Source organism: Arachis ipaensis, chromosome B9, assembly GCF_059453495.1.
Source record: "Arachis ipaensis isolate K30076 ecotype BB chromosome B9, ASM5945349v1, whole genome shotgun sequence".
In the NCBI taxonomy this organism is placed as follows: Eukaryota; Viridiplantae; Streptophyta; class Magnoliopsida; order Fabales; family Fabaceae; genus Arachis; species Arachis ipaensis.
In genome coordinates this window covers 50,343,042-50,359,034 of record NC_142444.1, presented here as the reverse complement: position 1 = coordinate 50,359,034, position 15,993 = coordinate 50,343,042, and positions in this window count along the sequence as shown.

The following is a 15,993-nucleotide window of genomic DNA, read 5'->3' as shown; positions in this document are numbered from 1 at the left end:
TTTCATCATAGCATAACTATCTTTTGCCGAAAACAACCTCACCACACCTCCAACAACACTTCTTGCTTCACCTTGTCAACTTTGGCTTGTCACTTACCAAAACTAAAGAACCAATGGCAGCCTCATCTAGCCACAAAAGAAGAAAAGACAAGCAACCAATGGAGGAGAACAGGGAATTCGATGCATGGAGATACAAATCAGTTTTCCATGAAATTCAAGCCGAATGGATGAGACCTAAAAGGGTACTAGCTGAGGTTCACTTTGACCTTGAAAAGGATGAGTTCCCAGGTGTTTGGGAGAAGATCAAAAAGAGGAAGTGGGAGCTCCTGACTAAGCCAATCACTAAAATCAACATCAACTTGGTGAAGGAGTTCTATGCAAATGCAGTGAGGGAAGACTCAACCAAGAAACCCACATACAAAAGCTATGTGAGAGGGGTGGAAGTTGACTTCAGTCCCAAAGCAATCATGAAAACTCTTGGCCTGAAAAACATACATTTCAGCCAAGCAAGTTATGAAGAAAGGATGATAGGAGAACCTGACTATACAACTATTGCTGAAGACCTTTGTGCCATCAGAGCTGAATGGGTAAGAAAAACAAGAGGGGCTCCAAGAGTCTTGAGAAGGGGAGACCTAACACCGGAAGCTAAAGGGTGGTATGCAATAGTTAGGAGATCCATCCTACCCACTGCAAACTCTTCAGAAATAGTCCCTAAAAGAGCCATCTTGCTACATTGCATAATGGTGGGAGGGGAGATTAAAGTTCATAAACTCATTGCTGAACAGATACAAGAGCTTAGTGAGAAAAGTGACCCTGAATCCTGGCTCCACTTCCCTAGCACCATCATTAGACTATGCATCGATGCCCAAGTACCACTTGAAGATGAAAGACCTAATTGGCTATATCCTGGATTGGCTATAACTGCGTACAGAATGACTCTTGGCCCAATTGCTCCAAGACATACAAAAAGAAGAAATGAAGAAGGGCAACAAGCAGAAGCAGAGCAAGAAGCGGAACAAGAAGGACAGGAAGGAGAAGACGGAGAAGAAGAGCAAGAAGAGCAAGGAATTCCAGAAAGAAGACAACGAATTCCCAGAGACCCCATGGATATGAGCAGAATGCAGGAAATCATAGAAGGAATGTCTCAACAATACATGAGGTCTCAGGAGAGATAAGAGGACTTTCACCTAAAAATGATGGATATGCAAAGGAACTTTGAATCAAGATTCTTAGATCTGCAAAGGGAACAGAATTTACACTTACAGGAATCCTTCAGCCACATATGCCAACACCAAGATGCCAATGTCTTGGCAATCAAGGAAGCCACCACTTTACAGAATGCAAGATACTCAGTCCAAGCTGATTACAACATCAGTTCGCAAATCAAGCTTAACTACATAGGGGAACATTTACACAAGATGGACCCAGCATTCCCAGCTTTTGATGAGTATTTCAAAGGGAGGAAAGAAGGAGAAATAAACAAGGCAATGATCCTTGAAAAAGGAGTGGAGGAAACAATGAAAAAGGCTGGATTCTGGAAAAAGCTCATAAGAAAAGACAAAGGAAGTTCAAGTGGTCAAAAAGGGGTAGAAAGCAAGAAGAAGCAGGATCCCAAGAATCAAGAAGAACCAAGCAATAAATGAGAGGTGGTCTCTCTCCTTAATAATCAAATGATAATTGGTGAATTGTCTTCATGAGCTTTCTTTCATTATAAGTCATTTAAGTTTTAAGGTGAAATTTCTAGTATGTTTGTCTGTTTATTGCCTTGAATAAAATGAATGCCTAGATGTTTGGATATAACTTCACCTTCTTAAACAAGTGCTTGCCATGCTTGTTCTGTTTCCAAAAATAAAAGAAAAGTTTGAACAAAAGTAACTTGGCTCAATTAGTGACAAATCAAGTAGAATTAAGTGGTGGTATGCATGCTTGATTGTTTAGTCAGATCACTGGAAATAGAGTGTAGAATTATCATTTTTTGTGTAGAAATTGAAAACTGTCTATGGATCTTGATGAATAAATATCTTTGGCCATGAAGAAGAAAGAAAAAGAAGAAGAAAAAGCCACTGAAAAAGGGCAACCAAAAAGCAAAAAAAAAAAAAATTGAGAAAATAAGCTAGGCACCAATGGTTTGAACTTCTGAGACAAATGCCTGTGGTGTTTATGTATTAAGGATATGCTTGGATGAATAGGTTCTGAGGAGTGTTTCAACACTTGGTAACTTGGGTTAACTAACCCTGGATTATCAACCAAAAGTCCATTATCAAGAGCAACCTAAATACAAAACATTTAGTCACACAAAGAGGTGCTAGGCACCAATGTCTCAAGAAGAAATGTGAACTAAAATGCCTGTAGTGGATATGTGTAGTGAACTAATAAGAAAAAGAAAATGCCAAAGGCTTGTGCAACACATGACACTGAGCAACAAGGAGCAAATAAGCTCAAAGAAAAAGAAAAACAAAGAAAAGAAACTTGCCAAGGATATGTGAATAACAAGAGGCCATAGCAGTGTTTTAGTAGAAACATAAAAAGTGACATTCTTACCTAAGAAACAATAAAGTGATGCTGCAACAACTTTCTGCATGAACACCCCATTAATCAATGTCAATTACTTACTGATATGGCTAATGAATTTACTTTCTGTTTCATTCTTTCTTCTCAATAATTCAGAACTTGCTTGGAGACAAGCAAGGATTAAGTTTGGTGTTGTGATGCCAAGGCATCTTAGGCGAGTTTCACTAGCATTTTTCTGTTAGTTTTAGTTGTTTTATGCACTTTCTTGAGCTTAAAGTAACCAAGAATGGTTAAATGAATAACAAAGCAATGAACCATCCAAACAGTATGATTTTTATGCAAATTTCATGAGTTTTTAGTTATATTACTTGAATGCTATGAATGGAAGATTCTCATGAAAATTTGCAAGACTTTGATGCAGTTGTTTGGATGATTTCAGGGAAGAAGAGGCTAGGCAAGGAAGCAACAAAATCAATAAAGGAAGCTTGAATATCACATGTGGAGTTTAAGCTCCAGTTTAAGCTTAAACTGGAGCTTAAACGCCAAAATCATGAAAGCTGAGGAAAGGGTGAAAGTGGCGTTTAACCTCCAGTTTAACCTTAAACTGGAAGTTAAACGCCAGAAATGGGAAATGCACCAGGGAGCCATTTCCACGTTTAAGCTCCAATTTAACCTTAAACTGGAGCTTAAACGTGTTCGACCTCCCAGATGGCTTTCTCTATTTCCACGTTTAAGCTCCAGTTTAACCTTAAACTGGAGCTTAAACGTGTTCGACCTCCAGGGCTGCCTTTCCTATCTCCACGTTTAAGCTTCAGTTTAACCTTAAACTGAAGCTTAAACGTGTTCGACTAAGTTACCCTCCAGGGCTGCCTTCTTCCTTTTCCACGTTTAAGCTTCAGTTTAACCTTAAACTGAAGCTTAAACGTGCTTCCACAAAAGGCATCACTGGAAGTGTCTGGCGTTTAAGCTGCAGTTTAAGCTTAAACTGCAACTTAAACGCCACTCTTGGAAAAGGTTTATGGGCCAAAAATATTGCGGTTTAAGTTAGTATTTGAGCACAAACATTAACTTAAACTTACTCTGGTATGAAACCCAATTGAATATCATGGTTTATGGGATTGGGCCTGAAGGATTGATGAGTCTGAAATTTCAATTTATTGAGTCATGTGTCATTATTTGATTATCACTAAGTTGGCTCAATGAATGTTACAGAATTTGGATCAGCAGCCTCATCAAGATTATGGATCATAAACCCAAGGCAAAAGGAAAGCAGGGAAAGGCCTCAAAGCCCAAGAAACACAACAGAAGCTCAATATAGAAAGTGTATAAATAGGATAGAATTTAAGTTAGGAAGGAATTGGACTTTTTCATTTAGCTAGTTTTCATATCTTTGTAATTGAATTCAGAGCTATGACTCACTAAACCCCCTTTCATTGGGTTAGGGAGCTCTATTGTAATTCAATGAATCAATAATAGTTTTATCTTCTTCTTCAATCTTTTCTCTTGAATTTTGTTAGAAAGCTTCTCGATCTAATTCCATTGGGTAGTTGTCTTGGGAAAGAAACTACCCATAATTGGAATCCTTCGGAACCTTGGGAAAGGAATGGAGGATTCATGCTAGAGAAGCTTTCTCACAGTGAATTGGATTGGGGTTTGGATGGATATTGTGACATGTAATCCTACCAAATTGTGGTTCATGAAACTGTGTGGTATAATCAGTGATCGAGCATCATCTCTTCTTATGAACATTTAAACCAAGGGATTGGGAATTTGTTTGTTTTTAGAGAAAATTGGTGAGCCAAGGGATTGGGATCCAATCATATAAGATTGCCAAGCAAAATTCAATGAATGCATTGGTCGAGGAAGGGATAAAACATGTTTTGATTCGGAGATCTCAATATCTCCTATAACCCAATGAATTCCCCATTTCTGATTTCCACTTTCTCTTTACATTCTGCAACTCAATTCATGCAATCACCCCCATTCCCTTTTAATTTCAGCAATTTAGCTTCTGCTCTTTAATTCATGCAATTTAAGATTCCGCCATTTCAATTTCTTGCCATTTACGTTTCCCGCCAATTTTACATTCCGCAAATCTCATCTGATTCTTGATTCCGCTCAACTAGTCACACATTCTAATCCGAATTGCTCATTCAACCAATCCTTGTGGGATTCGACCTCACTCTATTGTGAGTTTTTACTTGATGATAACCGGTGCACTTGCCGGAAGGAATTTTGCCGATCGTGCAATTTCCTAAATCGTAGCATAACAAGTTTATGCGCATCAGTGACCCTCCCTCAAATTAACATCCCATACCTTGAGGTGAACCAACATCGGAATTGTCACCCCCTACAACATGATAAAAACTAGACTCCAAGCCAAAAGGGTGATAGTTCATGATGAATAGAAAAAATAAAACGCAACGATACCAACAAAAGCAATGAACAAATGAGTATATATGTTCTAATTATATCTACTAGTCTAGGCCTAAACAAACAAAAAGTGTTAGTTGCTATCAATACTAGGATAGAGGTGCCTCTTACTAATTAGTGCCAAGTAGCAAACCAAAATCAAGTATTCACAATATTCACATATTTACAACAACCAAAAATTGTAGCACTCATTGCACATAAAGTGAACTCCCCGGCAACGGCGCCAAAATTTGATGTGATGAGAGGTAACCAACTCACAGGTGGGTTAGGAACTCGGTTATCCAAAGAAACAGATTTAACATTGTAAGTATAGTCCTAACCCGACAAATTGGCCCTTCAACTCAAATTGGAAATTCACAAGATATGTCACAAGCAAGACCAAATTAAAACCGAGAGTATTAGACTCCCGAGTCGTCTCCCTAGGAGCACTTTAGAACAATGAGTGTATAATTCCGGTTGTAGTGATCAACCGGTTGTAGTGATCAACGGGTTGTGAATGAAGAAATGAACATATAAAGCAATAAAAGAACATGCAAAATTATAATGATTGAACTAATTAAGAAATTAAAGAACCGACTATGCAATATAAACAAGTAAAGTATAAAAGAAATCAACATATAAAGGTATAAAAGATTGAAAGCATAAAAAAGAGTCTTGGCTTGGAGTGAGCTAAGGGTCCTTTCCTTGTTGGAACCACAACTATGACAAATATGAATGATTAGTCTCACTTGATCAACACTCACATCGGAAGGTAAGTTAAATGAGCATAAGTGTCCTTAACCCACAAATCCTAACTTGCTTGCTAATTACTTTAGCAACAAGTTAGCGTTAGTGGGAACAAGAACAATTAACAACCAAAGAATTGAAACTAAATGTTGGACATTCCAACTCTAGGAACCCAGTTGCTCACTTTACCCAAGCAAAGAACAAAAAATTTAGTCTAAAACCATGTTTGACATTTTGTCAAATACTTGGTGGGCAAAAATCTTAAACATGAGGAAAATAAGAAAAGACTTGAAACTAAAAGCAACAATTGAACTCAATCAACAAGAATAACACAAGAAATCATGTAACAAGAATCAAACATCAAATTCATCAACAAGAAATTGAAAGTGCAAGAGAGAAGCGAAATTGAACTATAACTTGAATTAGAAGAAAGAGTAATGACAATGTAACTATAAAGAGTAATAACAAGAGAATACTTACAATGAAAGCTTGCAAAATCCAAGATCAAAAATAGAAATGGCACTTGAATGTAAAACCCTAATATAAACCCTAATAGAGATGATGAAAAACTTAGAGAAAAAAAACTAACTAAAGCTTCCCACTACTACTCCTAAAACTATCCTAATGATATCCTATGTTATCTCTTCATTTCCTTCTCCAATATGAGCTAGAAGACTTCAGAAATAGGCCTCCAAAGCCCCCAAATCATGAGGCACGTGCTATTTTAATGAAGTCATGTGCGGGCACCTGTGCGGATGCACAGATGCGTGCGTCCGCATATTTCGTGAGAAATCCAGGCCTGTGCGTACGCACAGATAGCCGTGCGTACGCACACTACGCGATGCTTGGCTGGATGCGCGACGCGCTCGATGCAATCCACGCGCTCTGATGGGGCAGCTGTGCGCACGCACACGTCTCTGAGCTCATCTCCTTTCATTTCTCTTGCTTTCTCCACTTTGCATGCTCTTCTTCCATTTTCTCCAATCCATTCCTACCTTATATACCTGAAAGCACTCACCAACAATATCAAGGCATCGAATGGAAGGCAAATGGAATAAAAATAGATTCAATTAGGTATAAAAGAGTATATTTTTATAATCAAGCACAAATTGGGAAGAGAGATCAAAAGCATGCTATTCAAGGGAATAAGTGCAAGTTTATATGACGAAAATCCATCCAATTCTAACAAAAAATCATCATAAAAAATGGATTCATCAATTCCTCCACACTTAAACGCTAGTATTTCCTCATGCTAAACACACACAAAGGAGATAGAAGAAAGGGAAAATGACTTATGCTATATACTACTTAAATGCATGCAATTGTCCTAAGGTTAATCACTAATATGTACTATGATGAGAGTGGGTAGAAGCAAACCATGAAATTCCAATCCATCACAAGAAGGCTTTAGGGCCAATGCAAAGAGTTCATGCATTAAGATCAATGTCCAAAGAATTGAATTGAAGTTGTCAAAACTATCCAATCAAACAACTTGCAAGAAGATGCAATATGAGGTGTAAAAACATGAAATTGAGCGATCGTACCCCTCACCAGATGTGTATCCCTCAATTTACTCAGTGTTTAGGGTTTAACCACTCAATTATCCTTTTATCATGCTTTTCAAAGATTTGCAAGTCATCTAACAATCAACTAGTATTTAATGCATGAATAACAAGTATCATGAGGTATTTAGAGGGATGTAATGGGGCTAGGGTTAGGTAGGATGAATTATGGTCAAGTGGACTTAAAGAATTAGTTCTTTGATTAGCTTGAGCGTCCACCTAATCTTACATCACCTATATACACGTAACAATGCAACCTTCCCACCCATTTCCTTTTTATATCTCATCTTACTCATGCATTTTCTTTTCAAACATATCATATGCATCCTTTATTTATTCTTTTATTTTTTTACTTTGTTATGCGCAAGTTTTTTTAAATTAATTAGTTGAACTATGAATGCATATGTTTCAATTAATGAAATGCATGAGCATTACCTAATTGCCAAAAATTTTCAAAACGAGTTCATGCCTCTATCACTAATGCTTCCCAGAATTTCCCCACACTTAGAATTTACACCCTAATCCACCCAAGCTAATCAAAGAGTAATTCATGGACATCAATGGTTTTCCGCTTAAGGGGAGTAATGTGCTATTATTAGAACAAAAAGGGGATCGATAGCCTCAAAGGGGTTCACAAAGGTGAGTGCAAGGGTTGGCCATTGACGATCGGGCTTTTTGCTAGTAAAGAAATTCACAAATATAATCACGTTGTAAGTATAGTTTCTAAACTAACAAGAATCCTTTTGTACAAAAGTTTTGTTTGTCACTAAAGCAAACCCAATAAAATTAATTAACTGAAGTATTCAAACCTCGGGTTGTCTCTCAAGGAATTGCAGGGAGGTGTGTTATTATTGGTTATGGGTTTTCCGAGAATTTTTAGAGTTGGGTAATAGAAAAATAAATAATTATAAATTAAGGTAGTGAAAATTAACAAAGAGGTTTTATGTAATTAAATTAAATTAAAAAGCCTTGATCCGGAGAAAATTAATTGAAAGTTCTATCCTTGTTGGATTTTTCAAGTGTAATGGTAATTGGTTGTTGTTCTACTTAGTTATCCTTTACTAAATAAAGGAAAATCAAGTTAGGAGCCAACTTCTATTCACAAGTCCTAATCCTCACCCTTGTGTTTGGATTAGCGTTAGTGGCCAGAGAGCCAATCACAATTAACTCTTGAGTCTTCCAACTCAAGGGTCTCCAAATATTAATCAACTCCAAAATCAAGTTGGGAACCTACTCCATTGACATGGATGCCAATTTCATATAATAAATGACTAAATAAATACTTGAAGATAATCAAACAAATAATGAGGTAAATAGAAAAATACTATTGCATTAATAATGTCAAAAAAGCTTTCCAATTGTAACTCTGAATAAGGATTAAAGATATAAAAGAGTAGAGATGATAATTGAAATAAAATTGGAAGCAATTAAATAAATAATAAAATTTAAATGGAAAAATATTATGGAATAAATGAAAATATAAGAATCCTAATTTAAAGGAACATTGAACCTAGAATCTGAGAAGAAGTTGAAATCCTAATCCTAAAACCTAAGAGAGAGGAGAGAGCTTCTCTCTCTAAAAACTACATCTAAAACCTAAAATTATGTATATTGAATGTTCCATGAATGAATAAATGCATTTCCTCACTTTATAGCCTATAATCTATATTTTTCGGGCCAAAAATTGGGCCAAAAATAGTCCAGAAATCGCTGATTGCGAATTCTGTCACGCTGATTTTCGTCACTGCGATGCGTCCGCGTAGAGCACACGTTCGCGTCGCCTAGCTGTATGGCCACTATAGCAAATTATATATCATTTCGAAGCCTTAGATGTTAGCTTTCCAACGCAACTGGAACCGCATCATTTGGACCTATGTAGCTCAAGTTATGACCGTTTTAGTGCGAGAGTGTCAGGCTGGATAGCTTAGCAATTTCTTCAACTTCTTGTATTCCTTCCACTTTTGCATGCTTCCTTTCCATCCTCTAAACCATTCCTGCCCTATAAACCCTGAAAACACTTAACACACATATCAAAGAATCGAATGGTAATAAGAGAGGATTTAAACATAGGAAAATAAAAGCCAAAGAAGCATATTTTCAATTATAGCACAGAATTAGGAAGGAAAATGTAAAACCATGCATTTTGTATGGATAAGTGTATGAAAGATTGATAAAATCCACTCAATTGAGCATAAGATAAACCATAAAATAGTGGTTTATCAACCTCCCCACACTTAAACATTAGCATGTCCTCATGCTAAGCTCAAGAGAAGCTATAAGAGAGTGAAGAGGAATGGTAGAAAGTATGAAATGCAACCTATGTATATGAATGCAACTATATGCAAAATATTTCTACCTACTTGGTTAAAAGTAAACAAATCCTTTAAGAACAAATATGAATTGGATTTCACTAATTCAAATCACAAAAATGAAGTACAAATAGACTTGCAAAAGAAAATAGCTCGTGAAAGCCGGGAACAAAGAATCGAGCATCGAACCCTAACTGGAAGTGTATACACTATAATCACTCATGTGTTTAAGGTTCGATTCTCTCAATTCTCTACTAAGCTTACTTTCTAAGGCTTGCTCTTCATCTAACAATCAACAAAAATTTAATGCACAGATACACATATCAACAGGTCTTTTAAGGGTTGTAATGGGGTTAGGGTCAAGGTAGGATTGTATTTGGTCAAGTGGACTAAAATCTGAATCCTTAATTAACTTAAACTTTCCACCTAATTTTAGACAATCCATGTAATCATAATACCATATCTAACTATCCATTAACCATTTTTCCACATATTCATGCATTCTAATTTCAAGTACAGTACATATGCATTGCTTTCACCACTTACTTTGGGGCATTTTTGTCCCCTTTTATTTATTTGCTCTTTTTCTTTTCTTTTTCTCCTTTTTTCTTTTTTTTCCTTTTTTTATTTTTATATATATCTATATTATTTTTTTTCTTTTGTTTTTTCTCAATGCATATGATTAAAGTATTGAATGCATAAACATGTTCTTAACATTCTTGTTCATATTTTCTTAAGAATACACAACACCCAATTCTCAAACCAAATATTGGCAAACCCAATTTCTCCACACTTAATTCATGAGCACTGTCACTAGTCTAAGCTAACCAAGGATTCAAATTATGGACATTATTATTTTCCGTTTAGAGTTAATGATGTGCTAAAGTAAAGAATAAAAGGGGTAAAATAGGCTCAAATTGGTTTGCAAGGGATAATGAAGGGTTAAGGCCATATGGGTATGTAAGCTCAGTGAAACAAATTCCTTAATTATATTAGTGCATGCATACATCAAACAATGGAAATATAGAATCAAGCAAGACAAAGATCACAATTTTAGAGAGAACAACACACACCAAAAATAAAATATTGGTTGATAAAATGCAACCAATCAAATAGGCTCGAAATCTCACTGGTTTTGTGTGTTCGAGCTCTAAACCATGTTCCAGTATAATATTTCTTCAAACAAGTTTTTCAAAAAGTTTATTTCAAATTAGTGAAATGTTATAAAAAGTTTCTCTTATTACTTTAACCAAGCAGTAGTTGAATAGGCACAAAATCAAATAAATATGCAATCAAACATGCAAATGCAACAATGAACAAACAAAGAAAATAAAACATTGGTGTTGAAAAGAAGGTAACTAAGCCCTGGAAGTCGGTATCAACCTCCCCACACTTAAAGATTGCATCGTCCTCGGTGCATGCAAAGAAGTGCAAGTGGACGGGCTGCTATAACTGATGCTTTTCTCTAGAGATTGTGCAGATGGACTTGTCTGTTGCTCCATATAGAAGTTTCTCTTTCCCTTTCTCGGTGGCCAGCCTGAAAGAAGAGGAAAAATAAGAAAAAGTAACCCAGAAATAAAGATAAGAAAATAAATAAAGTCTGGGTGGTTTAATGTCAAATAATGAGGGTCTCAATTACATGGTAGCTACAACATGCGAGTGAGAAAACAATAGAAGCACATGGCATACCAGTGGTGCAAAAGTTGCAAAAATGAGGGAGAGAGTGTGGGTAATGCAAGATAGTGTAAGTTCATGTGAATGCAAGATAATATAAGTATCATGAAGGAGTAGCATTGACTTATGAAGAATAATACCCAGTCAGAGTAAAACAAGTCATGAAGCACCAGAATAATTCAAGAAAAGATGTAACAATTGAAGAAGAAAATTAAACACCAATGGAAAATAATAAATTTAGAAAAAAAATCAAAATATGCACAAAATTAAAATACAATGAATGAAAGTATGCAATTAAATAAAATATAATGGAAGTGAAGAGGGATGAGAGGTTAAAAAGATGAAGAAAAAGAAAGTAAGAAAGAGGGAAGAAAGAAATAAGAATGGAAAGAAAAGATTTAGATATTGGAAAGAAAAGATAAGATAGTTGGCGCTAATCTGGATAAGCTGTGCGTCGCATGTGACGCGGACGCGTGAGTCACGCGATCGCGTGGCGGACGATAATATCAGGTGACGCGGATGCATGGATCATGCAATCGCGTGGCCTGATTTGTGCTATTGGCGCGCAACTCTCTGTTTCAAACACATTTTGCCAAAATTTAGGGTCACGCGTTCGCGTGGGTGATGCGATCGCGTGAATGGCCATATTTGCAAAACGACGCGGCCGCGTGGGGCACGCATTCGCGTGATAGGACTTGTGCTTCCAGCACAAGTCCAGCCCTACTCCACCATAAGTCTCTACCATACACCTCTTTACGTCGATTTTACAGGGCCACGCGTTCGCGTGGGTGACGCGTACACGTGGGAGGCTCTTTTTTCAAAATGACGTGGACGCGTCAGCGATGCGTTCGCGTGGGCATGGTTATGCCTAAGGCACGCCTCCAGCCACGCTTTCGTGTGACTTTCTGTTCAATTCTCTTTTCTTCAGAACGCATCTATGATGTGGACGCGTTGCGTGCGTTTTTGTTTTTTTGTTTTTTTGTTTTTTTTTGTTTTTTTGTTTTTTTGTTTTTTTGTTTTTTTGTTTTTTTATGCAGTATGCAAATGCAAATGCAGGCTATATGCAGCTATATGCAGAGATTATGAGAAGAGTCATTAACAAAAATAAAAATAGAATAAAGTAAAATAAAACTAAGATTGAAACGGAACGATCATACCATGGTGGGTTGTCTCCCACCTAGCACTTTTAGTTAAAGTCCTTAAGTTGGACATTTGGTGAGCTCATTGTCATGGTGGCTTGTGCTTGAACTCGTCTTGAAACTTCCACCAATGCTTGGACTTCCAATAAGCTCTATCAATACCAAGTAAATTTCTCAAGCTTTGATGGAGTTCCTCACAAGTTTTGAGCTCCCAAATTTGATCCTCATGTATGCCTGGATCCCAAATCTTGTTTCTGCACCCGTCTTCAAGTGGAACATGATGATTCCATCCGGGTGGTAAGCAATCCGAATTCTCACTACGGCATCCAAACAGCTTCCTAGACCCATTCAGTTGAGCTTTACACCAACCCTTGCATTTAAACTTTGAGCTTTCCACCATATTGAACCTTGCATGACAACTCCAACCACTAACCATCTTCCTCTTACTCTTAACGCCACAGAGAGCTCTAAGCTGGCCATCTGTCTCAAGTAAACCATATTCAAGTGGGAAAGTAAAGGGCAAGGATAAGAATTTTACCCACTTGAATGTTGTATTGGATGGTAATGGCTTTGGGGGAGAGGTCTCCAACAGCTTTGGAAGGTGATTTCAAGCTCCATTCCCTTGTGCTCTCCCTTGGCAACTTCCACCTCTTTGCAAGCTTCTTCAAGTTCAACCTCTTCCTCTTGGTAGCTTTCTTTAAATTCAATCTCTTCTTCATTACTCACCAAGGGCATGGGAGATTGTGCTTCTTCTTCTTCTTTAATCTCCATTTCTTGATCAACCTTTTCAAAGTCTTTAGCCATGATATGCCTTGGAGGTTGTACACCCTCTTCAACATCAAATTCAAACGTCTTGGAAGGAGGTTCTATGACTGGACTTTCCCATGGAGGTTCAACATCTCCTAAGTCTTCAACCACTTCTTCCTCTTCAATAATTACTGCTTTGTCCAGTTGTTTTAGTATAAAATCGTACTCATCCTTGATGATTTTCTTTCTATGATAACTCCTTTTAACTATTCCTTCATCTTCAAGGGTCTCTCCTATCTCCACATTTTGGGCCTCCTCTTGCTCTAAGACAAAATCAGACTCCTCCTTGATGTCTTCCTTCACTAATTCTTCAACCACTCTTTCGACTTCAAGGGTCTCTACTACCTTCATCTGTAGGGCCTCCTCTAGCTTCTTATGAAGTATGAATTCGCGAAGATGATTCCTTCTTTCTTGTTCCATATCAATAGCATAATTGGGATCATCTTGCTCTTGGATTGATGGATGTGGGTGCTCTTCCATGGAGGGTGGTGATGGGATGGGAAGATTATTATGTGGTTGAAAAGGAAGCACACTGAAGCTTGAGGGTTGAATATTGGAGGTAGAGGGTTGGTCTATGTGGGATATAAGATTTTGGAGTGTAGAGGTGAGACCAATGATATTAGAGATGAGTGTGTTGTTATCCAATAGAGATGGTGAATATTGAGGTGGTGGTTCTGGGTGTGGTTCATATGGTGGTTGGTGTGGTTGATGTGGGTTAGGGTCACGTGGGGGTGTTTGGTGGTAAGGTGCTTGTGAGTGTGGTAGTTCAAAGGTATGTTGGGGAGGCGGTTCATAAGCATATGGCGGGGCTTGTTGGTAACTACAAGGGGATCCACTATATTCATCATCTTGGTACGCTCCCTGGAATGTCTCTTGACCATAGTAATTTGATGGAGGTTGGTTGTCACGAAAAAGTCCACCATAACTATTGTCTCGACATGCAATGTTGAATGGTCGTCGTCCATGGTATGTTGGAAGGTGTTGTTGCCTAAAGCATTGATCAAATCCTCATGGCTCCGTCCATCTCTGATGGTTTTGACCTTGATGCATGTTCCTGTTATAGCTTCCATTTTTTTCAACAATATTAGAACCAAACTCAAAGCGACGGAGCTGAGAACTCATAGCAACTAATAAAAATTAAAAACAAAAATAAAACAAATAAACAGGTAAAAGAAAATATTTACAATAACTAATAATAAGGCACACATTTGCAATTCCCTGGCAACGGTGCCATTTTGACGATCGGGCTTTCTGCTAGTAAAGAAATTCACAAATATAATCACGTTGTAAGTATAGTTTCTAAACTAACAAGAATCCTTTTGTACAAAAGTTTTGTTTGTCACTAAAGCAAACCCAATAAAATTAATTAACCGAAGTATTCAAACCTCGGGTCGTCTTTCAAGGAATTGCAGGGAGGTGTGTTATTATTGGTTATGGGTTTTCTGAGAATTTTTAGAGTTGGGTAATAGAAAAATAAATAATTATAAATTAAGGCAGTGAAAATTAACAAAGGTTTTATGTAATTAAATTAAATTAAAAAGCCTTAATCTGAAGAAAATTAATTGGAAGTTCTATCCTTGTTGGATTTTCCAAGTGTAATGGTAATTGGTTGTTGTTCTACTTAGTTATCCTTTCCTAAATAAAGGAAAATCAAGTTAGGAGCCAACTTCTATTCACAAGTCCTAATCCTCATCCTTGTGTTTGGATTAGCGTTAGTGGCCAGAGAGCCAATCACAATTAACTCTTGAGTCTTCCAACTCAAGGGTTTCCAAATATTAATCAACTCCAAAATCAAGTTGGGAACCTACTCCATTGATATGGATGCCAATTTCATATAATAAATGACTAAATAAATACTTGAAGATAATCAAACAAATAATGAGATAAATAGAAAAATACTCTTTGCATTAATAATGTCATAAAAGCTTTCCAATTGTAACTCTGAATAAGGATTAAAGATATAAAAGAGTAGAGATGATAATTGAAATAAAATTGGAAGCAATTAAATAAACAATAAAATTTAAATGGAAAAATACTATGGAATAAATGAAAATATAAGAATCCTAATTTAAAGGAACATTGAACCTGGAATCTGAGAAGAAGTTGAAATCATAATCCTAAAACCTAAGAGAGAGGAGAGAGCATCTCTCTCTAAAAACTACATTTAAAAACCTAAAATTATGTATATTGAATGTTCCATGAATGAATAAATGTATTCTACCACTTTATAGCCTATAATCTGTGTTTTTCGGGCCGAAAACTGGGCCAGAAACAGTCCAGAAATCGCTAATTGCGAATTCTGTCACGCTGATTTTTGTCACTGCGATGCGTCCGCGTGGAACATGCGTTCATGTCATTTATCTATACGGCCACTATAGTAAATTATATATCATTTCGAAGCCTCAGATGTTAGCTTTCCAATGCAACTGGAACCGCATCATTTGGACCTATGTAGCTCAAGTTATGACCGTTTTAGTGCGAGAGGGTCAGGCTGGACAGCTTAGCAATTTCTTCAACTTCTTGTATTCCTTCTACTTTTGCATGCTTCCTTTCCATCCTCTAAGCCATTCCTGCCTTATAAACCCTGAAAACACTTAACACACATATCAAGGCATCGAATGGTAATAAGAGAGGATTTAAACATAGGAAAATAAAAGCCAAAGAAGCATGCTTTCAATCATAGCACAGAATTAGGAAGGAAAATGTAAAACCATGCATTTTGTATGGATAAGTGTATGAAAGATTGATAAAATCCACTCAATTGAGCATAAGATAAACCATAAAATAGTAGTTTATCAACCTCCCCACACTTAAACATTATCATGTCCTCAT